The following is a 26,950-nucleotide window of genomic DNA, read 5'->3' on the forward strand; positions in this document are numbered from 1 at the left end:
GGAAAACATAGGTACAAAGAAGGTAGCTGCGAAGAAACCATGGGTAACAGAAGAAATACTTCAGTTGATTGATGAAAGGAGGAAGTACAAACATGTTCCGGGAAAATCAGGAATACAGAAATACAAGTAGCTGAGGAATGAAATAAATAGGAAGTGCAGGGAAGCTAAGACGAAATGGCTGCAGGAAAATTGTGAAGACATCGAAAAAGATATGATTGTCGGAAGGACAGACTCAGCATACAGGAAAGTCAAAACAACCTTTGGTGACATTAAAAGCAACGGTGGTAACATTAAGAGTGCATCGGTAATTCCACTGTTAAATGCAAAGGAGAGAGCAGATAGGTGGAAAGAATACATTGAAAGCCTCTATCAGGGTGAAGATTTGTCTGATGTGATAGAAGAAGAAACAGGAGTCGATTTAGAAGAGATAGGGGATCCAGTATTAGAATCGGAATTTAAAAGAGCTTTGGAGGACTTACGGTCAAATAAGGCAGAAGGGATAGATAACATTCCATCAGAATTTCTAAAATCATTGGGGGAAGTGGCGACAAAACGACTATTCACGTTGGTGTGTAGAATATATGAGTCTGGCGATATACCATCTGACTTTCGGAAAAGCATCATCCACACAATTCCGAAGACGGCAAGAGCTGACAAGTGCGAGAATTATCGCACAATCAGCTTAACAGCTCATGCATCGAAGATGCTTACAAGAATAATATACAGAAGAATGGAAAAGAAAATTGAGAATGCGCTAGGTGACGATCAGTTTGGCTTTAGGAGAAGTAAAGGGACGAGAGAGGCAATTCTGACGTTACGGCTAATAATGGAAGCAAGGCTAAAGAAAAATCAAGACACTTTCATAGGATTTGTCGACCTGGAAAAAGCGTTCGACAATATAAAATGGCGCAAGCTGTTCGAGATTCTGAAAAAAGTAGGGGTAAGCTATAGGGAGAGACGGGTCATATACAATATGTACAACAACCAAGTCGGCCGCTGGTGGCCGAGCGGTTCTGGCGCTACAGTCTGGAACCGTGCGACCGCTACGGTCGCAGGTTCGAATCCTGCCTCGGGCATGGATGTGTGTGTTGTCGTTAGGTTAGTTAGGTTCAAGTAGTTCTACGTTCTAGGGGACTTATGACCTCAGCAGTTGAGTCCCATAGTGCTCAGAGCCATTTGAACCATTTGAACCAACAACCAAGAGGGAATAATAAGAGTGGACGATCAAGAACGAAGTGCTCGTATTAAGAAGGGTGTAAGACAAGGCTGTAGCCTTTCGCCCCTACTCTTCAATCTGTACATCGAGGAAGCAATGATGGAAATAAAAGAAAGGTTCAGGAGTGGAATTAAAATACAAGGTGAAAGGATATCAATGATACGATTCGCTGATGACATTGGTATCCTGAGTGAAAATGAAGAAGAATTAAATGATCTGCTGAACGGAATGAACAGTCTAATGAGTACACAGTACGGTTTGAGAGTAAATCGGAGAAAGACGAAGGTAATGAGAAGTAGTAGAAATGAGAACAGCGAGAAACGTAACATCAGGATTGATGGTCACGAAGTCAATGAAGTTAAGGAATTCTACTACCTAGGCAGTAAAATAACCAATGACGGACGGAGCAAGGAGGACATCAAAAGCAGACTCGCTATGGCAAAAAAGACATTTCTGGCCAAGAGAAGTCTACTAGTATCAAATACCGGCCTTAATTTGAGGAAGAAATTTCTGAGGATGTACGTCTGGAGTACAGCATTGTATGGTAGTGAAACATGGACTGTGGGAAAACCGGAACAGAAGAGAATCGAAGCATTTGAGATGTGGTGCTATAGACGAATGTTGAAAATTAGGTGGACTGATAAGGTAAGGAATGAGGAGGTTCTACGCAGAATCGGAGAGGAAAGGAATATGTGGAAAACACTGATAAGGAGAAGGGACAGGATGATAGGACATCTGCTAAGACATGAGGGAATGACTTCCATGGTACTAGAGGGAGCTGTAGAGGGCAAAAACTGTAGAGGAAGACAGAGATTGGAATACGTCAAGCAAATAATTGAGGACGTAGGTTGCAAGTGCTACTCTGAGATGAAGAGGTTAGCACAGGAAAGGAATTCGTGGCGGGCCGCATCAAACCAGTCAGTAGACTGATGACCAAAAACAGCCCTGTGTGGGTTTAAGCCTCATCAACAAGTTTCCTGCATTCTGCCCTCTCCAGCGCTGTTCTACGCCATCCTCGGACTCCCAGAGATTTTATATCTTATGCTGCCAAGCCATTAAAAAACCGACAACAGTAGCTACTAACCTCAGCAAGATTATTCTAGTAACTATAAACTTCAGAAATGGAAATGAGCGTTTGGCGTCATTGGCCGGGAGGCCCCTTACGGGACAGGTCCGGCCGCCTTGGTGCAGGTCTTATTACATTCGACGCCACATTGGGCGACCTGCGCGCCGGATGGGGATGAAATGATGATGAAGACAACACAACACCCAGTCCCTGAGCGGGAATCGAACTCGGGCCCGTAGGACGGCAATCCGTCACCCTGACCACTCACCATATATATGCGCGTCATTTTGCAATTGCGTTTCTTAGGCATACTTCTATATCCGCATGCTGCAAGCCACTCTTAAGTACGTGGTAGAGACTACTTTCCATTGTCCTATTTTACCACATATTGGAGTTTCTCCACTCGCTTCTGCAGCACGGGAAGAATGACTGTTTAAATGCATCTGCGCTGTAATCAGTCTAACCTTGTCTTCGCAGTCCTTACTGGAGTGGTTTGTAGCTAGCTGTAGTATATTTCTAGATTCCACAATAATTTTAAAACTTTAACAGTAGGCTTTCGAGGGATAGATACTGTAACAGCTGTAGAATATTTTTAATCAATTATCCCGCAATAGACTGGAAAACACACACACACAATTTCGTAAGGGCTGGACCTATGAAATTTAATTTGAGAACTTCCTAAACAAAATGGCGATCTGTTCCATGATGCAAATACATCATATGTTTGTAATAAACAATCGCGACATGCTGTTGTGGCAACAATTATCATTAAACTAGAGAGAGTTACGACGGCATTCAGATAAATATCGTGCAGAGCAAACTAAACAGGAAATAGAATCTCAGTTGCACCGTTTACCTAGATTTTACCTAGGTTTCAGTCGGGATAACCAAACCTTCTTCAGAATAACAGTATCTATCGTTTGTCCATAGAGGACATCGTCAAGCTAAAACTATAAATCCATAAATTATCGTCAGAATGTAAAACTTATCTGGCACTGCCTCGGCCCCACTTCGCGACGGTGATGCGGCAGGCACGAGTGCTGCACTGGATACAGTACCACCTTCTGATTATAGGTCACGCGCACAAAGCTGTTCACGGTATCAACATTTTGCACACTGAGAAGAAAGGGCGGAGATTAGACGTTTTCGAAGAATTAGAAATTTTAAACATCTTTCTCGAAATGATGGCCTCATTCTTAATGAGCAGCTACAATTTCCTAATAAAAGCTTCTTCACTGGAATAAAGCCGTTACTTGATACTTGATTTCGTGTTCCCTCGTGCAGTTACCGAAATATTTCTTCTATCTAAGTCGATTCATAACTGTTTGTTCATTAAATGGTTTATGTTAACTACATTTCGTGTTACACTGTTCTTCTGTTCGCTAAGTTACCCAGCTCCCTTTGTAATTCTGCGATGGCGTTTTTCAGCCTTTAAACTGTACACCTAAGATCTTTTGTAGTCAAATTGTCACCATGTCCGCTGCTATCAGACATAATATTGCTTCTTACTTCATGTATTACATATTTCACCTGTCTATATTTGGATTGTTAAGTAACCGGTTTGCATTTGCGGCTACTAGATGGCACTTTTGGTATAACGTTCATCTGCCCGCAATTGCTAACGCGCCTCAGTCTGATGTGGTGTAGCGCTTAGTGGCCTGCATCTACGTTTTATATTTTTTTATTTTGTGACTAAAGCGTTATTGCTTCATATTTATTTTATACATGACATGCCAGTTTTAAATGTTTTATCTCTGATGAAGGCACTCTTAGAAGTGGCCGAAACCTAGGTCAAAAATACTTCATTTTCGCGACCGAGGGCTGCAATTGTTTTAATTTTACCTTGTAACGGTCGCTGACAACGCAGCCATGTTTAAAGCTTTAAGTTTTCTGGGTATGGTACCGCTGCAACCGTGGCCGAAACGTTGGTTTTCTCCAGCTGTAGTTTATACAATATGACGCAGTACCATACCCAGAAAACTTTTATGTCGATTAAATAAAATAAGTTCTTGTCATAAATTTAGCCAGTTTATCTCCTCAGCTGAGAACTTCCTCACGGGAGGAAAGTAGCCCACTTATTTGTGGACGGAGAAGAATCGGAAGTAATTTAAGATGTACCTCACTCAAATCATGTTGTTGTTTCACAGTATATTAATGGATAACCGCATAAGTTGCTATTTCAGACTTTCCGTATTGAATGCCGTTATCTACGGGAATTTGAAAGATGCTTCCTCTTAGATCCTAACATGATATCATATTGGTAGTATGTTTGAAACTGTCTCAGAATGTATAGAAGTGTGCAATTGTGCACTTTGTGCTACGTTATATCGTTTCATTGAAAGATAGATATGACTGGAGTGGTTCACGTTCTCACAAGTACATTAGAATAACAATTTTTGGGGTAGGAAATGCAACGGTTCTACACGACCATTATAGTTAAACTGTCCTCAGCCGGAAGTTTTGTTTGACCACCGAAGTGTTTTACTAGGCACGGTCGTACTGGAGATACGCCCTCGTCTTCCTCAGAACTTTGGCTTGACTGGCCTAGTCATTTACAGAAGGACCTAAAGTTTAAGGTGCACTCTCAACTATGGTACAACTTGACCGCAAGACGTGAAAGAAATAAAATCTAGATTTAGGTTTTCTGCGATTTCCCTAAACGCTTAAGATGAATGCCGAAAAAGCTCCTTCGAAAGGGCACGCGGATTTCCTTTCTCATCATTCTCTAATATGAGCTTGTGTCCCACTCCTAATGACCTCATCGCCCACATGACGTTAAACACCTGTCTTCCTTCCTACCATGTAAGTATTCTGTACCTTGCTTTGTTCGAATTCCAAATTTTTTTCCTTGCAGAAGGTGATAATTTTCTTTCATTTACTGTGAATTTGTGCAGTGTATACACTGTTGTACACGAGTACCGTTGTGAGGATCTGCACACAGTAAGTTTAGAGGACATAAAGAAAACGGGTAATGTGCGGCCGGTAGTCAATCTTTTTTCACTTACCGCCCACTTCTGTATCTTTGTTAGCAGTAAAATTATCTAACCGCCCAACAGTTGCTCAATAATGGTGCTTTATAAAGTAGATAAGTAACTTCACAAAATTTGTAAAGCGGAGTTATAGCAAGTTAAAACGTATAATAATAATTACATACCAAGTACTTTATGCCAACATTTTAAAAAACTTATGAATATGTTTTAAAATTCCTTCTGTCTACCTCTCGCCATGAAAGCTGTAACGCCCCCTAGTGGGCTGTAGGGACCAGTCTCACTACCACTGATGTAGACGAACCCTTTGTAACGTCATCTTCGAATCTACGGTCTTGGCTAACACTCAGCGGTAGAGCAATGAGATTGTTATTTCTTACGTATCGGATCGACGTTACGAACAGAACATCGATGAACTGAACTCGCGACTTGTGCGAGATATTTACTTCACCAAATGTCGTAATCGTTTATAATCGATGGTTTATCAGTTGCTATTTAAATATTAATGATAAGTTCAAATTAGTTCCAGCGACACCAAATTCCCTATAGACTGGTTGTAATCTTAAATCTATAATCAGCCGTAACAGTGTTATTAATTCCTAACGTCAAGGAGTTTCTATTTAAGCGCCGAGCGCTTCAGTCAAATAATATCGCAGCACGTTATCTCTATAAATAATATTGTAAAACTTGAATGATAAATGCGTGAATTGACACGATATGCTGGTTTATTACACAATATTAGTCACTTCCTAACAGAGCCGTGAGGAAGCAGCTTTCCCAGGTATTGAGGGGGGGGGGGGGGGGGGGAATTATAAATTATATGCTTCTTAACTATCGCCTAGTTCCATAGTCCATTAGTTATTACGAATGAAATCGTCTATCTGTGTTCACTTCCTAAATAGTGTTAACTTCAGGTCATCTAATTAAAAGTCACTTCTGTCTAATATATGCAAGTCCTCTATCTGAATTCTAAATAACGTAATGTTTGAAGTTTCACTGCGTCATAGTAGATCGCAATAATCAATTCAGAAAAAAAACAGTCTAATTGCGCCCACATACACGAGTATTCAAAAGTATGACCTGCTTTGGCTAACTCTCGTAACGTAGTGACAATGGATTGAATTATCCTTAGCAATTACTCACGAATCTCAAAGAGTACTCACACGGAGTCTTCTTTGGGAACGTTGGTTCTACTTTGCGAATTTTAATTATAATGATTATGCGATTTACTACGATTTTGAATTTCGAGTTTGATTTTACTGGAATCCTATTTTTCTTTCGTATGTTAATAAATTACTAACAAGGGGAGGCCGCCAATTGTGAAATTCAGATTCGATTCATACTGCGCATAATAAAAGCTCATGGCCAGAGGTGTAATGTGGCAAAGCACCAAGATGCACTTCTCAGCCGTTGTCGAGAAAATCGACAGTTAAAAGAAACCGTTGCGGTGAAATACTCTCTACGATTAATAATTTTCTACAGCGACGTGGTGCAGCGGTAAGTGCTCGGATTCGTAATCCGAAGGTCGCCGGATCGAATCTCGCGCCATACGACCTTTTTTTTAGTATTTGTTTTTTGTAATTCAAATATATATATATATATATATATATATATATATATATATATATATATATATATATATATAATTCCCGGCAATCAGTTGTAACAATTATGGATATAATAAGTTGTTGAAAGTCGTTTGTCGTGGAAAATGTGGTGTCACCGCCAGACACCACACTTGCTAGGTGGTAGCTTTTACATTGGCCGGGGTGAGCTAGTATACGACGGACCCGCGTGTCGCCACTGTCAGTAATTGCAAACCGAGCGCCGCCACACGGCAGGTCTAGAGAGACTTATTAGCACTCGCCCCAGTTGTACAGCCGACGTTGCCAGGAAAGGTTCACTGAGAATTACGCTCTCATTTGCCGAGACGATAGTTAGCATAGCCTTCAGCTAAGTCAATTGCTACGACCTAGCAAGGCGCCATTTATCCTTTGCTATGTATCTAATGAAGCATGTACAAGACCAATGTTCACCAATTGTGGATTAAAGTTAAGTATTCCAGCAGCTACGTACTTTTCTTTATAGCATTCATTAAGTATCCTGTTTCAGACCTCACGCCATCCTGCGTGAGCTTATAGCGTGCATTTCGGCTTCCTCAAACAACACGGTGTTGGCACTTCTGCCGACACTTCAGAAAAACTGGCGACTTCGAACATCATTATGTTTTCCACAAACAAAGTTGTATTTCACAAACGTTATTAATTGTCTTCATAATGTTAACCACTTATAGTTAACGGAAGACGTAGAAACGATATTCCGAAACGAATACGCATAGCGTAAGTCAAACGTTCGAATTAGAACAGAGACCCCACGAACACAAATTTGCTGTGGCAGGTATGAAATATAAACTCCGTTACTCGCTCGTTACGCTTGAAGGACAGAAGTTGAATGGCCCGAAACGAGCAGCCGCATAACAGCGTAGTGCGTGCTAACTTCGAAAGAAGGTAAATGCGGGCCCTAGCGCAACTTATAACATCGTCGAAAATCAGTGCGGACGGGAGAGCTTTGGTAAACCCTGTTAAAAAAACGGAAAAATGGAGGCGGTACAATTGGAGAGCGATCCGCCCTCACCAACATGCATAAGCAATTCATTAATAGTATATATATATTTCAATTACAAAAAACAATAATAAAAAAATTGCATGGCGCGAGATTCGATCCGGCGACCTTTGGATTACGCACCCGAGCGCTTACCGCTGCGCCACGACGCTGTAGAAAAACATTAATCGTAGAGAATATTTCACCGCAACGGTTTCTTTTAACCGTCGATTTTCTCGACAACAGCTGAGAAGTGCATCTTGGTGCTTTGCCACATTACACCTCTGGCCATGAGCTTTTATTATGCGCAGTATGAATCGAATCTGAATTTCACAATTGGCGGCCTCCCCTTGTAAGTATTATATTCCTGATTCAATTACTGGTTAATATCCAAATAATAGTGTTAACTGGAAATTTGTTTGCTTGTTCATTTTTCATGGAATTGGGAACTTGTTTTGGAGAAATCTTTGGGAATTTTGGAGCCAATTTTTTATTTTCATTTCTCGTCCGAGGAAGTGGCATTACACCTTTAACCTATAATTATTCTTACTACTTCCATGGCTAGGCCACTTCTCTCGAAATAGCATAAAGAGGGTCGTGGAGTTTAAGGTCGCCGTCCGACATGCGGATCACCATAAACAGTGTCACATGCCCTCACTCCATGGGACACTGTCTAATGTCACGTCGAAGAAGAGGTCATTACTGAGGGAGCACAAGCTCGAATTCGGGAAGGAAAACAAACTGTCCTCTTTTTTATAGCAACCATCCCGGCAGTTGCGTTAAACGGTTTAGAGAAACCACGGAAAAGTGGAATAATGACGGCCTCGCCAGCATCCTCCAAAATACGACCACCTCTTTTTCGTTTGCTATCAAAACTGAGTAATGGCGATGACGAATACACGCTTCCAAGTGCGTTCACCGCGATGTCGCCAAACACGGATGCCACCACCATGATGCTGTAAACAGAACCTGGATTCATCCGAAAAAATGACGTTTTGCCATTCGTGCACCCAGGTTCGTCGTTGAGTACACCATCGCACGCGCTCCTGTCTGTGATGCAGCGTCAAGGGTAACCTCAGCCACGGTCGCCTAGCTGATGGTCCATGCTGCTGCAAACGTCGTCAAACTGTTCGTGCAGATGTCGGTTGTCTTGCAAACGTCCCCATCTGTTGAGTCAGGGATCGAGACGCGGCTGCACGATCCGTTACAGCCATGCGGATAAGATGCCTGTCATCTCGACTGCTAGTGATACGAGGCCGTTGGGATCCAGCACGGCGTTCCGTATTACCCTCCTGAACCCACCGATTCCATATTGTGCTAACAGTCATTGGATCTCGACCATCGCGAACAGCAATGTCGCGATACGATAAATCGCAATCGCGATAGGCTACAATCCGACATTTATCAAAGTCGGAATCGCGATGGTAAGCATTTCTCCTCATTACACGAGGCATGACAACAACGTTTCACCAGACAACGCCGGTCAACTGCTGTTTGTGTATGAGGAATCGGTTGGAAACCTTCCTCATGTCAGCACGTTGCAGGTGTCGCCACCGGCGCCAACCTTGTGTGAATGCTCTGAAAAGCTAATCATTTGCATATCACAGCATCTTCTTCCTGTCGGCTAAATTTCACGTCTGTAGCACGTCATCTTCGTGGTGTAGCAATTTTAATGGCCAGTAGTGTATATCCAGTCGAGCTCCATCCCACTATCAAACGTTAATAACGGCGGATATCGCAACAGGAACTCCCAGAAGAGGACTGGAGCCGCCAACGGCCGCGTATCAGTTATATACGTGACTGGAACCACGTGCCGCTGAAGAGGCGCCGATCAGAATAGCCGAGGCGAGGTCGCTCCTGAGTAAGTGGCTGGTGGAACGACCTGAGCTTCTCACGTGACTAGGCGGGGGACTCGCTTCCACACTGCACTGCACTCTTCAGCCGCCATATAATGCGTGACGGAGGCTACTTCGTACAAACATTGGCCACTCCGTACGTGTACAGTGTGAAGAGAGAAATTATTGTCTATACACCTCCGTAAATGTATTGCTCTCTCTTACCCTATTCTCTTTATCTACATGATGTATGTCGTGGGAATAAATAAGAAAGACACCTCCCCCATCAGCGACATTAGTCTAGTTACGCGGGAAATTTTATTATTTCTTGATAGACACTTTTTGGGTAAGATGATATCTCAGAGCAGGTGTATCGCTGCTGCCGATTTGTTCTTTTTTCTGACGAAGAAGAGATAGTCGGCTTTTGTTTTTTGGACGGCGTACTAGAAGGCCACGTTATATGCATTTCAAGGCGCTACACCGCCGTATTCCGAACTGTAAAGACGCGTTTACATGGAGCTCAGAACATGTTTTTGTTCGGAACATTGTGTGTACCTTGTTCCCTCAACATGTTGGCAGCATTGTTCGGTGTTCGCATTCCCGTTTACACTAGCGAGCAACATTTCTACGTATTCGCATAGTCTGCTGCGGTGAACTGATAGGTTACTTTGTGTATTCACATCAAGAGATACTCTATGTCAAGTGAAGAGGAAGAATTAATGTCATTTGGTTTAAATGGCTCTGAGCACTATGGGACTTAACATCTGAGGTCATCAGTCCCCTAGAACTTAGAACTACTTAAACCTAACTAACATAAGGACATCACACACATCCATGCCCGAGGCAGGATTCGAACCTGCGACCGTAGCGGTCGCGCGGTTCCAGACTGTAGCGCCTTTAACCGCTTGGCCACCCCGGCCGGCAATGTCATTTGGTGCTGCATTAATAATACTTAACGAAATAGACGAAGAAAACGATGTAGTCGTCGTCGGTGGACCAAAATATACTGTAGAAGACTTGGCAGGAATGACATGCTTTGTGAACTGAATTTGGAAGACGATTCTGGCTTTCGCAACTTCAATAGGATGTCGCCGTGAATTTTGAAATGTTGTTGAATATTATAGGACCAGTTGTTTGAAAGAAAGTCACCAATTTCAGAAAAACAATCCCTGTGAACGAAAGACTTGCTGTTACTCTTCGTTTTCTGGCATTGGAGACTCCTATCAAAGCCAGCCATATCTCAAATAGTTCCAAATAGTTCAATATCATCCATGAAACTTAGATATTTATATCTAAACCACTTAGTTTCGTTAAGTCTGCCAGTGCCACATCCAGATTTTTTACGTTCCTCTATCTTTCTTTTCTCTCGTCGGTACTGAGACAAGAGAATTTTTTTTTTCCACGTCACTGCTGCTGGTGCCAAGCGCCGCAGCAACTTTTTGTAATGAATCATGTTTGATTTTAGTATTTTTGTAACCTGCGCAACGTACATTCCACACGGACTCCTCTGCCTCATAGAGCGACATCAGTTGGAAAATTTTGTCTCGTGACCATTCCATTTCAAATAAAAATGAGGGGACATAAAATAAACGCACCACTACACTCCACCAAAACAAACACCAAAACACTCACTCAGAGCAAACGAAAACTAGCGTTGCGTAGCGGAATTTAGTGGTAGCAGGCCACGAACAATGTTTCTGTGATTTCTACCAACACAGCCGTGGAACACTGATTTTGTGTTGCGAACATCGGTAGTCCATTACTAGCCACGAACAATGTTGCGAACAATGTTGTGAACAATGTTGCCAACTCAGTGTAAACGCGCCTTACTCTGAATAAATAGGTGAGCACTGTTGTAGAAAAATTTGCAGATGAATCTCTAGCATTTGCTTCACGACGTCGCCATTTTCCTGTAGCAAAGCAGGCATAATCTGGTGACGTCTTTTCAGAGGAAAAATAAATATTACAATCTGAAAGACAGGGAATGTACAAGTATAAAGAAATAAAGGCAGATAATATATATATATATATATATATATATATATATATATATAGAGGCAGTTAAATTATTTTACAGTCTACCTCGGATACTGGTTTTCTAATTATACCTAGCAAAGAATCGCGGGAATAACAACGCCTTCTACTTCTAAATCTAATTATTGCTTGCATGTTTTGCACCTGCTGCCACAACTAACACATTAAGCTCTATTTATAACGACACCTCGGCTGCTGTTAAGCAATGCTTTAATTTTTGCTACCGGTTACGTTCATTTAACGTCTTCATGTCACAGATGTGCACGACCTTGCCGAGTATTTTACTACTGTTGTCACGTGTTCCAAAACACTCCGCAATATTATGGACATCTGTCACCCGAGGCTGTTCAGTACCTATAGTGGAGATTAAAGTATTCTTAGCAGCAGCTGGTGTGGTGTTTCACACATACCTTAAAACATCTTTCTCCTCTTCTCCTTCTTCCTCTTCTCCTTCTTCCGCTTCTCCTTCTTCCTCTTCTCCTTCTTCCTCTTCTCCTTCTTCCGTTACGGCCTCAGCAGTACTATGGTTAGCCCCTCAAAGGATTACATTTTCTTCTTCTCCGGGAACCTCTTCATCCATTCTCTTCTTCTCTCGCTCTATTCTTCTGCATTTTCTTTTCTCGTCTTTTCCACTGGGACTTTCTATCTTTTTCCTGTATCCTACTCTGTCGTCGTTTACTGTCATATTGGTCAGTATGCACTTGCTTCTCCAATTATCCTCTCGTTCAATATTCATCTTGATTACAGTTCGACAAACTTTGCCCTTTTCTGTCTGATTTCTCCTGATATTGTCCTCATGCGCCAGCCGCTAGTGGCCGTGCGGTTCTAGGCGCTTCAGTCTGGAACCGCGTGACCGCTACGGTCGCAGGTTCGAATCCTGCGTCGGGCATGGATGTGTGTGATGTCCTTATGTTAGTTAGGTTTAAGTAGTTCTAAGTTCTAGGGGCCTGATGACCTCAGATGTTAAGTCTCATAGTGCTCAGAGCCATTTGAACCATTTTTTGTCCTCATGCTACGACGAAGTTCTTCTCTACGTCTTCGCATCCACCTCCCACCACCTCTTTTATGGCCTAATATTACCTTCACCATTTTCTCTCTTCTTTTTCTTGTTTTTCTGCACCTTTTCTTCCTATTCCTCACCGTTGCCTTGTATTGTCAGATATTTGCGTATCTAGATGCATTCAAAGGCTAGTTTTACAGAGGGTTGACATCATCTTGTTCATCTCCTCTATTTTTCGCTCATTACTACTGTTTCTTCCTGTTATGTATTCTCTCAAGTATTTAAATGTGTCCACCTTTTTTTTTTGGAGGGGGGGGGGAGGGGGGCTTTGGTGTTATCCAGTCCCCAGAAGTATTCAGCGTCTTTGTGTTGTAGGCAATCCTTAGTCCCAGCCTTTTGACTATCTTGCTTAGGTTGTCGAGTTGTCTCTTTGCGTCTTCCTCTGTCTCACTATCAGTTTGACGTCCACAAATGCTGGGCAGTCGACTTGGAAGACAAAAAGGGCAGTAGGTCCCAAGTACGTCATTGGAATTCCCATTTTCCAGTTTATTGTTGTCTGATCACTGCGTCCGGCGCTATGCTGACAAAATAATTGCTGATAATCCATCTTTCTGTCTGACAACGATCTCGATCTCAACCTCTTCCAATAGCGCTCCTCCGTAAGTCATCCTTGCCTTTGCTGTCTGTCAGAATTTTCTTTATTGGTTCTCGTGCGCCGGCCGTTGTTGCCGAGCGGTTCTAGGCGCTTCAGTCTGGACTCGCACTACCGCTACGGTCGCAGATTCGAATCCTGCCTCGGGCATGGATGTGTGTGATGTCCTTAGGTTAGTTAGGTTTAAGTAGTTCTAAGTTCTAGAGGACTGATGACCTCAGATGTTAAGTCCCATAGTGCCAGAGCCATTTGAACCATTTGGTTCTCGTGCAAAAATCTACACCTACATCTGTATCAACGAGGTCTGTTTAAAAAATTCCGGAACTTTGTCCTCAAAATTTTTCTTCGCTTACCTTTTACTTATTGTGTATGGTCTCCTTCGAAATACTTTCCTCCACAATTGATACACCGCTCCCAACGCCGTTTCCACTTTCGGAAGCAGTCTTGGTACGCCTCTTGTTGGATCGCGCGAAGCACCGTCTGCGAACTTTCTTTTATCTCATCTATCGCTGCAAATCTTCGTCCTTTTAACGGGCTTTTCAACTTTGCAAATAAAAAAAAGTCTGCAGTGGCTAGGTCTTGACAGTTCGGATGATGAGGCAGCACAGTGATTTGGTTTTTTGTGCAATAGTTACGCACCATAGTGCATAGTTATCTTGATGCAAGAGCCATGAATTGTCTCACCACATTTCAGCCAGTTTCCTTCTCACATTTTCTCGCAAGCGTCGGAACACGTCCTGATAGCACCATCGATTAACAGTTTATCCATGTGGCACGAATTCAGGATGAACTAATAGTTCAAAGTCAAAGAAACCTACCAGCGTGGCATTGACATTTGACCTGACCTGACGAGCTTTCTTTGGTCTTGGAGAGTCTTTCCCGACTCATTCTGAAGATGGAACCTTGGCCTCAAAAAGATAACCGTAGATCCACGTCTCACCGCCAGTTATGATTCTCTTAAGGAACATCTCGCTCTCATTTGCGCGATCCAAAAGCTCTTTACAGATTGCGAGGCGAGGTCTTACTGGCGTTGACTCATGAGCCGTGGGACCAACTTGTGGGTAACACGATGCATTCCAAGATGCTGTGTCAGGTTTGCATGACTAGACCCAACTGAAATGTTACTTTCTTCTTTAATCTCTCGGACAGTCAGTCTTCGATTGGCACGCACAATTTCGTTGACGTCCCTGACATGAACGTCGTCGCTAGACGTCGAAGGGCGTCCTGAACAAGGTCATCTTTAACTTCCGTCCGGCCACTTTTAAACCGTCTGAACGATTCGAAAAACCGATTACGGCTTAAGCACTAATTACCGTACATTCCTGCATCACTTGGTGTGTGTCTGCAAAGATTTTCTTGAGTTTCACGCAAAATTTAATGGAGACGCGTGGCTCCGTAACTCTGCCATCTCGAAATTCGTAAACTGTGCGATACAATGTTCAACTCAATACTGCACTGAACAATAACAAACAGATATGCAACGATGAAACTTCCGGTAGTTACAAAATAAACACAGGCGTGTGCAGGGATGCCAATCGCTTTTCGCTCCGAGACACCATTGGTACAAAATTACAAATGTTCCGGAATTTTTTGAACTGACGTCATACTCCACAAAGCACCGTGAAGAGAGCGGGAGAGGATACTTCTCAAGGTACCATGTGTTACGAATTTTCTCCACTATTTGCTTTTGGAGCGCAAGAAAAAGATTAAATGCCTATTTATGCTCTAAAATTAGTCCATCATATCTTCGCTGTCACTACCGGAGCAATACGTAGGAGACAGTGGAATGTTCCTTGGATGCACAGCATTGAGAACCAATACGCTGATCTGGTTCAAATGGCTCTGAGTACTATGGGACTTAACTTCTAAGGTCATCAGTCCCCTAGAACTTAGAACTACTTAAACCTAACTAACCTAAGGACATCACAAACATCCATGCCCGAGGCAGGATTCGAACCTGCGACCGTAGCGGTCACGCGGTTCCAGACTGTAGCGCCTTTAACCGCTTGGCCACCCCGGCCGGCTACGCTGATCTCTGTCTACTGTTGCATCCTATAGAATATTCTGCAGCGGTTGCGCAAGAAAATGAAAACACCACGAGAAATGCATGCTTAAACGTAAAAGCAGATGGTAGCCAGGCCTGCAAGTTGCGCTGCTGCATTTGACCACGAACGCCACCAGTGCAGTTCCTAAACATGTTGCAAGTGTCAGGCGTGGCAAGAACTGTGTCTTTTGCAGTTACGAGTGGATTCTGTCGAAGCTAATGAATTCGAATGTAGGTAAATTGTTCATACTCTATGCTTCCGTAACCAAGGTACCAGAATGTTTGGTGCTACAAGGAGGCACTGTATCGAAGTTTTGTATCGCGCACAGGGAAAGGGGAAAAACATCATCCGCTACGTCACAACGCGGACGAAATTATGTGTTGAGTGTTCGTGACAGACGCTGACTGACGGAGATTGTGAAGTAAAATAAGAGGACGACAGCTGGAAAAATCACTAAGGAGCTGAACCCTGTCAACACTAAAACAACACGGAGGGAACTCCCTAAGAAGGGAATTACAGGACGAGCCGTATTTTATCTATGTCGAGACGACCGGAAGATGTTTTGAGTACCAGCGGGTTTCATACACTGTATTAAGCATGGTAATGTGTTGCGCTTTTAGTGTTCTCGTATTTTTGTCCACTCCCTGTAAGCTCAAGCATTGCGATGTTTCTGGGGGAAACCAAACCTCTCGCTAAGAGTCAGCGTGGTTTCTGGGAAAACCGCTAGCGTCAAACACCGCTTGCCGTACTCATTTGTGATGTAGTGCAAACGAATGAGGTAGCTGAGCAGGTAGCTCCTGTCTTTGCAGACTTAAAAAAGGCGTTGGATACCGTCGCCTATGAAATAGCGCGTACTCCAAGGTACTATAATAGTGCCGGTAATGTTCTCATGATACATAACCGATTTAGCAGAGATGGTCAGCAGCATTGTTCTCTGACGATGCTTTAATTCATAAGAATCAGTCAAATGAAAACCGAACACCCGGCACAATCGGGCCACACGCTTTAAGACATTTATCACACTGGGAGATGAGACGATAAAATGCTGCTTCATGGAACACAGTCGGTGGCTGACGTATCGACAACCGCACCCACTGTTGCACTTTTTCATCCGACTGAAACCGACGTCCATGCGTGTCTTTCTTCAGCTCGCCAAAGATGTGAAAATAACACGTTGAAAGATCCGGGTAGTACGGAAGATGTTGCGGTGTTTCCTAACCAAATCACTGAAGCGCAGCCTTCGTCCGGTTGGCAGTGTGGGGGTGGGTGTTATCGTGCAACGTGGTCATTCCGTCCGACAGCATTCCTGGGCATTTTGACTTTATGGCGTGTCGCAGTTTGTGCGGAGTGTCTTCATAGCGCTGCGAATTGATTGTGATTCCATGCTCGATGAATCTGACGAGCAGAGGACCCCAGCAATCGAAAAAGGTCATCGTCAGTTACCGGAACTTCTGTGAACAGCTTTGGATTTCTTTGGCCGATTCATGTGAGATGTTTCACCTGTTGCCTTCGCCGTTTGCCCTTGGGCTGTCGGAATGCTGTCAGTCGGAATCATCGTGTTGCGCAATAACGCCCGCCCCCACACTGCCAATCAGACGAAGGATATGCTTCAGTGAGTTGGTTTGGGAACAATGCAGCATGCTTTGTAAAGCCCGGATTTTCATTGTGTGATTTTCGCACCTTTGGCGATCTTAAGAAAGGCACGCTTAGACATCGGTTTCAGTTGGATGAGGAAGTGCGATAGTGGGTGCGGTTGTGGAGATCTCAGCATCTGACCGCGTTCTACGAAACATCAATTGATCGTCTCGTATCCCAGTGGGATGAATGTCTTAACGTGTGTGGTGATTACTTTTGATTGAACCATTCCGTGGTCCCATTGTGGCAAATGTTCGGTTTTGTTTTGATTGCCCCTCATACATAAAAATGTACATTGCCTCTGTAAAGGAAATCGCATACCAGACGCTGGTGAGACCAGTTCTAGGATATTGTTTCAGCGTTAGGAGTTCTTATCAAGTAGGTACAACAGAAGGCCGGGACACCCCATACGAAAGTCTAACTACTTAGAGAACTTAAATAGGCAGGTTTGGAAGAAAAGCGACATTCTCGCCAAATCGTGTTGAATGAAGTTAGTGGACCAGTGCTGCTGGAAAACGCGGAGTCGTGCAACAATTCTGCTGTCACCATCGCAGTAACGGTTCAGATTTAAATAAGATAAAAAGTCTGAATCGGTGGGAAATACGCCGGTAATTTAGTTTAATCAAAGAAATGTCAGTCGAACTGTAGGTACCACTCTCACCAGTTGAAAGGTACAATCATCATCATCATCTTGGACAGTTTCCAGCCACTGGCTGGGTCTGTCAGGAACACAAGCCTCTCCATCGTGTTCTGTCTTTCCACCATTCCCCCTCTTCCACCTTCGTCCAGTTCTCTCCTCTTCTCGTCACACATTCCTTCACTCCCTTCACCCATCTATCTCTTGGTCTTCCTCTGGGCCTCTTCCCCTCCAGTTGCAGATCAAACATCCTCTTTGGAATTCTTCCCTCATCCATTCTCTTCATATGTCCATACCACTGCAGTCTTGATTTTTCTATCCTGTCCTGTACTGGTTCCTCCTTTAGTCTTTCCCTCACATACACATTTCGCAATCTGTCTCGTCTTGTTACACTCAACCTGCTCCTCTGGAACTTCATTTCACTAGCCTGTATTCTACTTTTGTCGCTTTTGTGCATTACCCATGTCTCACTTCCGTATGCCAATATGGGGACAAAGTAGGTTCGGTATATAATTCCCTTGGATTTCTGTGGCACCTCCTTGCTCCAAATAAGCCCCCTGATGCATTTGTAGAACTGCCCTGCTTTTCTGCACCTTTCATTTATTTCCATTGCGTTTCCCCCCTTACTTTCAATCATGCTTCCCAGGTACTTGAAGTTCTCTAACACTTGTAGTTTTTCCCCTCCACAAGTTATATCCACATTTGGCCTATTCTTCTTCCTTGTTGTGACAATTATTTCACTTTTCTTTGCAGCGAAATGCATTCCATATTGTGCTGGCGTTGCCTCCCGTACATCTAACTGCTCTTGCACCTCCTTCTCGCAATTTCCCCATAACATCAGGTCATCGGCAAAAAGCACTGCTTTGAAAGGTACAATACTTCTGTAAATGAACCAATGGGTATAGTTTACGAAATGATCGCAAAATATGCTCACTATCTGCCCAAAGTGCATGCACTTGTCATAAAATAATTAGGGAGAAAGTGCGTATGCGGCAAAATGAGAGTATTAAAACCTGCGTTAACAGGTTACATTGTAATTAAACACGCAAAAACCTTGTTTAGACACAGGACAATATTGGGTTACGGCAGTCTGATCCCTTTGTATAAGTCTGGCGACTCGCTCCGGCTTCGCACGGGTAGCACTAAGATTCCACGGCCGGAAAACTTTTTTATAAAATCTAGTGATACACACAATCATTCCTCATGAACATTCCTATCTACTAGTGAAAACTGTACCAAAATTCCTACAATAGTTTCTGAGGTTAGCCTTCAAAGCTCTCCGGATTTGCGCCAGCTGTCACTTTACTGCTTTTCCGGCCAGATACTGTCTCCCATCTACCTGACTAACTCGTACCCTCCGTGGTTGCCACAACATGTCCTTCCATAGGCCAGTTACATAGGTAAGCGATGAAAATACAGATGTTTCACATGCGTCATTACTTAGCAGAAATAAATTATATACACAACCCTTCCTCGTGAATCAGTCTGTCTTATAGCGAAAAACATACCAAAATCCTTGCCGTAGCTCGTGAGATTAGCTAAACACCGAAAGAGAAATACACTCCTGGAAATTGAAATAAGAACACCGTGAATTCATTGTCCCAGGAAGGGGAAACTTTATTGACATATTCCTGGGGTCAGATACATCACATGATCACACTGACAGAACCACAGGCACATAGACACAGGCAACAGAGCATGCACAATGTCGGCACTAGTACAGTGTATATCCACCTTTCGCAGCAATGCAGGCTGCTATTCTCCCATGGAGACGATCGTAGAGATGCTGGATGTAGTCCTGTGGAACGGCTTGCCATGCCATTTCCACCTGGCGCCTCAGTTGGACCAGCGTTCGTGCTGGACGTGCAGACCGCGTGAGACGACGCTTCATCCAGTCCCAAACATGCTCAATGGGGGACAGATCCGGAGATCTTGCTAGCCAGGGTAGTTGACTTACACCTTCTAGAGCACGTTGGGTGGCACGGGATACATGCGGACGTGCATTGTCCTGTTGGAACAGCAAGTTCCCTTGCCGGTCTAGGAATGGTAGAACGATGGGTTCGATGACGGTTTGGATGTACCGTGCACTATTCAGTGTCCCCTCGACGATCACCAGTGGTGTACGGCCAGTGTAGGAGATCGCTCCCCACACCATGATGCCGGGTGTTGGCCCTGTGTGCCTCGGTCGTATGCAGTCCTGATTGTGGCGCTCACCTGCACGGCGCCAAACACGCATACGACCATCATTGGCACCAGGGCAGAAGCGACTCTCATCGCTGAAGACGACACGTCTCCATTCGTTCCTCCATTCACGCCTGTCGCGACACCACTGGAGGCGGGCTGCACGATGTTGGGGCGTGAGCGGAAGACGGCCTAACGGTGTGCGGGACCGTAGCCCAGCTTCATGGAGACGGTTGCGAATGGTCCTCGCCGATACCCCAGGAGCAACAGTGTCCCTAATTTGCTGGGAAGTGGCGGTGCGGTCACCTACGGCACTGCGTAGGATCCTACGGTCTTGGCGTGCATCCGTGCGTCGCTGCGGTCCGGTCCCAGGTCGACGGGCACGTGCACCTTCCGCCGACCACTGGCGACAACATCGATGTACTGTGGAGACCTCACGCCCCACGTGTTGAGCAATTCGGCGGTACGTCCACCCGGCCTGCCGCATGCCCACTATACGCCCTCGCTCAAAGTCCGTCAGCTGCACAAACGGTTCACGTCCACGCTGTGGCGGCATGCTACCAGTGTTAAAGACTGCGATGGAGCTCCGTATGCCACGGCAAACTGGCTGACACTGACGGCGGCGGTGCACAAATGCTGCGCAGCTAGCGCCATTCGACGGCCAACACCGCGGTTCCTGGTGTGTCCGCTGTGCCGTGCGTGTGATCATTGCTTGTACAGCCCTCTCGCAGTGTCCGGAGCAAGTATGGTGGGTCTGACACACCGGTGTCAATGTGTTCTTTTTTCCATTTCCAGGAGTGTAGATTTTAAACTGCCAGTAAAGAAAAAAAGTAAACATAAAATACAGATAACATTATTTGAAGTGCACGAATTGACGTTTAAAGAAGTTGTTGCTAACAGTTATGTTGCAAACCTCCAATGGTCGCTCATTTTTTAGAAATAACTGAATTATTAATTATTTTACCCATAATAGCTCTGGTTGAGGATTGAAACTGTGGATTAAATGATTGCCGGCCGGGGTGGCCGAGCGGTTCTAGGCGCTTCAGTCTGGAACCGCGCGACCGCTACGGTCGCAGGTTCGAATCCTGCCGCGGACATGGATATGTGTGATGTCCTTAGGTTAGTTAGGTTTAAGTGGTTCTAAGTTCTAGGGGACTGATGACCTCAGAAGTTAAGTCCCATAGTGCTCAGAGACATTTGAACGAGTTGATTAAATGATTTGAAGACTTACGGAAACCAGCCACACTCCCAAACACTGTTTATGCGGAGAGGCATTTCGACCTTTCTCCCGTCTTACACTAACTTAATACAGGTTCATGTATGCCGTCATTCGATGTATGTGCAACTCTATTACGTGAACTTAAACTGGGTGAAACGTTGAAAAACGTGACTGGTGCTGTATTTCTCCAAGTAATTAGTTATCCATTCCAGACATTTCACTGAAAGATCGATCATAACCACAGTTGTAATGAAACGGCCTGGGGAAAAGTCAAGACAAATTATTTATCCTTATATTTTCTGCTTTCGATGCTATAATCACCCGATAAGTTATACTTCAGTCTCAGTGGGAAGCTGTTTGGGATGATAGTTACGGTAACAAATGGCTCTGAGCACTATGGGACTCAACTGCTGTGGTCATAAGTCCCCTAGAACTTAGAACTACTTAAACCTAACTAACCTAAGGACAGCACACAACACCCAGCCATCACGAGGCAGAGAAAATCCCTGACCCCGCCGGGAATCGAACCCGGGAACCCGGGCGTGGGAAGCGAGAACGCTACCGCACGACCACTAGATGCGGGCAGTTACGGTAACAATAATATTTATGTTAAACAACAAGAACGGAATTACGTAAATAAGTTATCACATTAAAAGAGAAAATCTGGGTATACCTAACACAAACTAAATCCACCTTGCAATTTGCGACGCTTTTTGATAAGATTTCGGCGACAACTCTCCATCAGCTCTGGCTCGGTTTTGGCGCAAACGGCTTCCGGACATTGATTCTGAGCCATTGTCTCTTAGCAAGCCCGTAGAACGTTGCTGGCTAATGGAAACTCACTTCACAGCACGCGGAAGCTGTTTCATTCGACTTCTCGCTGCTAAACGCGAGTCACACCTTGGTTCCAGTTGGCCGAGGACGAGAGCAGATCACTCTCCTTGTTTTATACGTCTTTCAGAGACATTAGAAAGACATCAAACTCGGCCGGTGTACACGAACACTTTCCTGACTTGGCCCAGCGCTCTGGATGTTAAACGAATCATAGCGAACGAGACAGAATACATAATTTATAGGGTAATTGGACGTGTTAAGCTTTGTTTACGATACGTATTGCTACATACATATTAGAATATTAAAACAACAAGACGGCGTGATTTACAGTAAAGTAGAACACACTTAGGCCTACACTAGTTAGTAATATCTGTATTGTGATCTTAGTTGGCGATTTACGAGAACTACAACATTTACTGATCCATTGCTAACTCTGGAGGAGAAAACTGTGCTCCACAACTTCTCTCACCTCTTATTTTCTCCCCCAGCAAAATCGCTTGGTGATCAGTGAGCAACAGATGCGGCAGAACAGAGGAGCAGCTCACTGTCTTGACAACTGAGCAGATACAATTTACTCTTATGAATTTTGAACTGCTGTAGATTATTGCCGCCTAGATTCATCCTCATTTCGTGATATTTTGCCCAACTGGTTTATTGTCAACCCCACACAATTACTGAAATTACAGAGATTGTGTATTAATCGCGTAGGGTCTCATAGGGCAAGTATTTCCTTTCTGTTTCACAGCCGAGTTTTTAAGATGAATAGACGTTCTGACATTTGACTTTTCTCTTACAGACAAAGTTCCTGCTAGCAGTTGTCCTCGAAAAGAAGATCCGGCCAGAATAACTGCCGTAATCCAGAGTAGAAATTTAAAGGCTTACGCTCTAAGCAGACAGGTAAGTTTGCGTGTATATTCACTCAGCGATGACGGCAGTGATAATGTATTTGCACTTTACCCAGTTTATTTCCTTTAGATTATTTTCTCGTTAATCAGTTTTCAATAGACCCCATGACGTCCTCAGTTTCTTGCTGTCCTGCGCCTATCGCTTCAACTTTGTGCACTTACAACATCAAACTCTCCCGTACACTATGATACATATTTCGATGCTTGTGTACTCTATCAGTTCTTTGTCTTCCGCTACCCTTCCACTACATTGTTTCCATTTCAACAACTGAGAGTTTCAGTACTTTTAGTTACTTTTCCTGCTGATCTGGGATCTGGCCGTTCTCCTCACGTTGCTTTCCATAGACTTCTCCCCTAGACTATTTTCTCTAATATTCAGGGTGATTCAGGTAAGCTGATCATCTCAATATAGATGTTGTACCTTGATATCACACAGATGAAATGTGAGAAAGTCCTCACTAAACAACATATATTCTCTTGACATTCCAATGGAAAGATGGCGGATAGAAAAAGTAAGTAAAGTGTTTATTATGTCAAAAGTAATCATCATCATTGTTAATACATTTATCCCACCGTGAGACAAGACGCTCAGCACCTGCATGGCAAAAGTCTGCGGCTCCCTACGGAAATATGATTGTTCACAGGCGTGCGAATCAAATCGAACACAGGAATGTCTTTCTTCAGGGCTCTAAAAATGTGGGAAGCGCATGGTGAGAGATCAGCACTTTAAGGAGGATGTGCAAGGGCTCACGGTGAAAGCGCTGCAGCGTAATCGAAATTGTCCTAGCAACATGTGAGCGGGCAACATGGTTCCGTTCCCGGGGTCGATTCCCGGCGGGGTCAGGGATTTTCTCTGCCTCGTGATGACTGGGTGTTGTGTGATGTCCTTAGGTTAGTTAGGTTTAAGTAGTTCTAAGTTCTAGGGGACTGATGACCATAGCTGTTAAGTCCCATAGTGCTCAGAGCCATTTGAACATGGTTCCCCACGCAACCGCAAACATTTTTCCACAAATGCATTGACCGTCTTGTCTCACAGTGGGATAATTTTGAAATAATAAACAGTTAATTTTTTTGATCTTTCTCGTTTTCATTTGACTGCCGTTTACAATTACAGAAATATCGGTGACAAGTCCGTTTTCTTTTTAATGGAGCCGTAGTAATTCCTGCTGACGGTGTCGCAGATCTGAAATAAATTAATTCAACGGCGTTTCAGTTTCTGACTACAGTACCCAAAGTACTTTATAACCTACTAGTGGCAAACATCGATAAATGAATAAAAATTGTTTACTGATACTGAAATTATTATTGCACCGTTGAGTGTATAGACCTACGTAAAATCTTGATAAGGTTTCAGACTGGGGCGAAGACTGGCAGCTTGCTTTAAATGTTCTGAAATGCAAAACTGTACCCTTTGCGTTATGCATCATTACAGTAACCAATGAGCCAAAACCGGGATCAGTCAACTCAAACAAATACTTGGGTGCAAAAATTTGTAGAGACATGAAATGGAATGATCAGTTACTGTCAGTCCTAGGTAAATCAAGTGGCAGACCCCGATGCTGTCTGTTAACAAAGGAGACTGTTTACAAAGCGTTTGGGATGAGTACTGAATAGGACTAACAAGCAATATGAAGCGTATACAAAGAAGGGCAGCACGTCTGATCACGAGTGTGTGATTAGAGAGAGAGAGATAGATAGATAGAGAGAGAGAGAGAGAGAGACCCAGGGGACAATCACTTAAACGTCGAAACACCTGACCTGGCAGGTGTTTGAAAATGTTTGCCAAACATCCCGCGAAAGCCCCAAGAATCAGAATTAACTGCGGAATCTAGCAACAAGATTAGGCTAGTTACAGCTAGCTCAGAGTCGTTTAAGAAGTCGTTATTGCAGCACTCCATGCGCGAATGATACGGGACGAAACTCTAATACGTACGTAGATAAGGCATTGGCCCCCCTTTGGCACTTAAACAAGCAGTTATTCGGCTTGGCACTGACTGACAGACATATTGAACGTCCTGAGTGATACCATGCCAAATTCCGTCCAACTGGCACATCAGATCGACAAAATTCCTAGATGGCTGGAGGCCCCTCCCCATAATGCTCCAAACGTTCTCAACTGAGGAGAGATCCAGGGAACTTGCTGGTCAAGGAAGTGTTTGGCTAGCACGGAGATAAGTAGTAGAAACTCTCGCCGTGTACGGGTGGGCATTGTCTTGCAAAAAATGTAAGCTCAGGTTGGCTTGCCATGGAGGGCAACAAAACGGGGCGTAGAATATCATAGACGTACCGCTGTGCCGTAAGCATGGCGCGGATGACAAACAAAGGGACCCTGTTGTGAAAGGAAATGGTATTCCAGACTGTCACTGCTGGATGTCAGACCGTATGGTGGGCGACAGTCAGGATGGTATCTCACCGCACTCCAGGGCGTCTCCAGACATGTATTCGGGCTGGAATCTCATTAACTGAAGAAAAATGTCATCAGTGACGAGTCCCGCTTCAAAATGAGCCTCGATGACAAGCGAAGGCGCGTCTGGAGACTCCCCTCTCAGCGGTGGATACCAACCTGACTTTTGCCCGCCTTACGACCTGCATTTCAAAGCAGAACCCCTGTGGTGACCATTCGCGGCATCATTACAGCACAGCGGTACGTTGACGACATTATACGTACCGTTTTATTCCCTTCATGGCAAGCCATCCTGAGCTTACATTTCTGCAAGACAGTGCTCGTCCACACACGGCGAGGGTTTCAACAGCTTGTCTTCGTGCTTACCAAACCCTACCTTGGTCAGGAGGTCGCTGTCCCAAGCTGACAACGTTTGAATCATCATGGTGAGGGCCCTACAACCAGGTTGGGATTTTGACGACCTAACACAACAATCGGACAGAATTCGGCTCGATATCGCTCAGGAGGACATCCAGAAACTCCATCAATCAGTGCCAAGCCGAATAGCTGCTTGCACAAAGTCCAGAGGTGGACCAACGTATTATTGACTTGCTCAATCTGTGATGCTCTTTCTTTTGAATAAATCACCCATTTTTTCTGAAATTTAAATCACTTGTTTGTTTGTACAGGGTGACACACGGGAGACGGACGGGTTTGAACTGCGTAGTACTGAGGGCGCGGTGGTGGGAGGTGGTCGTGGTGGGGATAGTTCTGATCCACACAAGACGCCATTTCATTTACTCAGTCACTATGGAGTAGTGGGACTTACAACGTCGAGTGTTTGTCTATGACAGTTTCGTGAAAAGTGGTGAGACTATTATTGCTATGCAGCGATTGTTTCGTGCGCGGTTTAATGTCGGTCGACATGGAGCTGTTCCGAGCCGTAAAACAATCCTCAGATGGGTGGAAAACTTCATATCAACTGTAAACATACTGGATAAGAAGCATCCTGGCCCGAGACGTGGAGTAACGACACCAGAAAATGTTGGAAGGGTAAGGCAAGCGGCAGTCAGAAGCCCAGGACGGTCAGCTAGACGTCATGCTAGTGAGTTACGAATCAATCGTGAATCGGTTAGACGAATTTTGCATAAAGAATTAAAATTCCATCCCTACAAAATGCTCATTGTCCAACAACTTAAGGAAACTGATTTTGCTGTACGAGAAGACTTCGCTTACAGAATGCGAGTGATTTCGGGATCGAATGAAAATGAAATTTTACTGATGAGCGATGAAGCTCATTTTCATTTAAACGGAACCGTGAGTAATCAAAACCTACGTTACTGGGCTCCAGAGCATCCACACCTTATCCACCAGCGTCCTCTACACTCATAAAAAGTAACAGTCTGGTGTGCTCTTGGCTCTGTTGGCATTATTGGACCTTATTTTTTGAAGAGAACGGGGCCACAGTTATTGTTACTTCGGTTCGTTACATTCGTATGCTTGAAACATTCTTGAAACCAGAACTAAGAAGACGACGAATCCCTTTAAAACGCGTTTGGTTCCAGCAGGATGGGGCAACATCGCACACCGCAAACACTTCAATGACAGTTCTTAGGCGCATGTTTCCTGGCCGGATTATCTCACCTTTTGGCAATGTTCCTTGGCCTCCCAGGTCTCCCAACTTGTCAGTATGTGACTTTTTTCTGTGGGGGTACCTTAA

General features: G+C 44.1%; 1 protein-coding gene across 1 annotated transcript in view; it reads left to right on the plus strand.

Moving 5' to 3' along the window:
- LOC126234311 (acyl-CoA Delta-9 desaturase-like) overlaps positions 1–26,950 on the plus strand; it is a 284,371-nt gene that overhangs the window by 149,409 nt on the left and 108,012 nt on the right. The window contains exon 2 of the mRNA XM_049942997.1: positions 22,739–22,839. The gene's annotated coding sequence lies outside the window, so the exon portion shown is untranslated. The remainder of the gene's footprint in view (positions 1–22,738; positions 22,840–26,950) is intronic.

This window comes from Schistocerca nitens, chromosome 2 (genome assembly GCF_023898315.1).
Source record: "Schistocerca nitens isolate TAMUIC-IGC-003100 chromosome 2, iqSchNite1.1, whole genome shotgun sequence".
NCBI lineage: Eukaryota > Metazoa > Arthropoda > Insecta > Orthoptera > Acrididae > Schistocerca > Schistocerca nitens.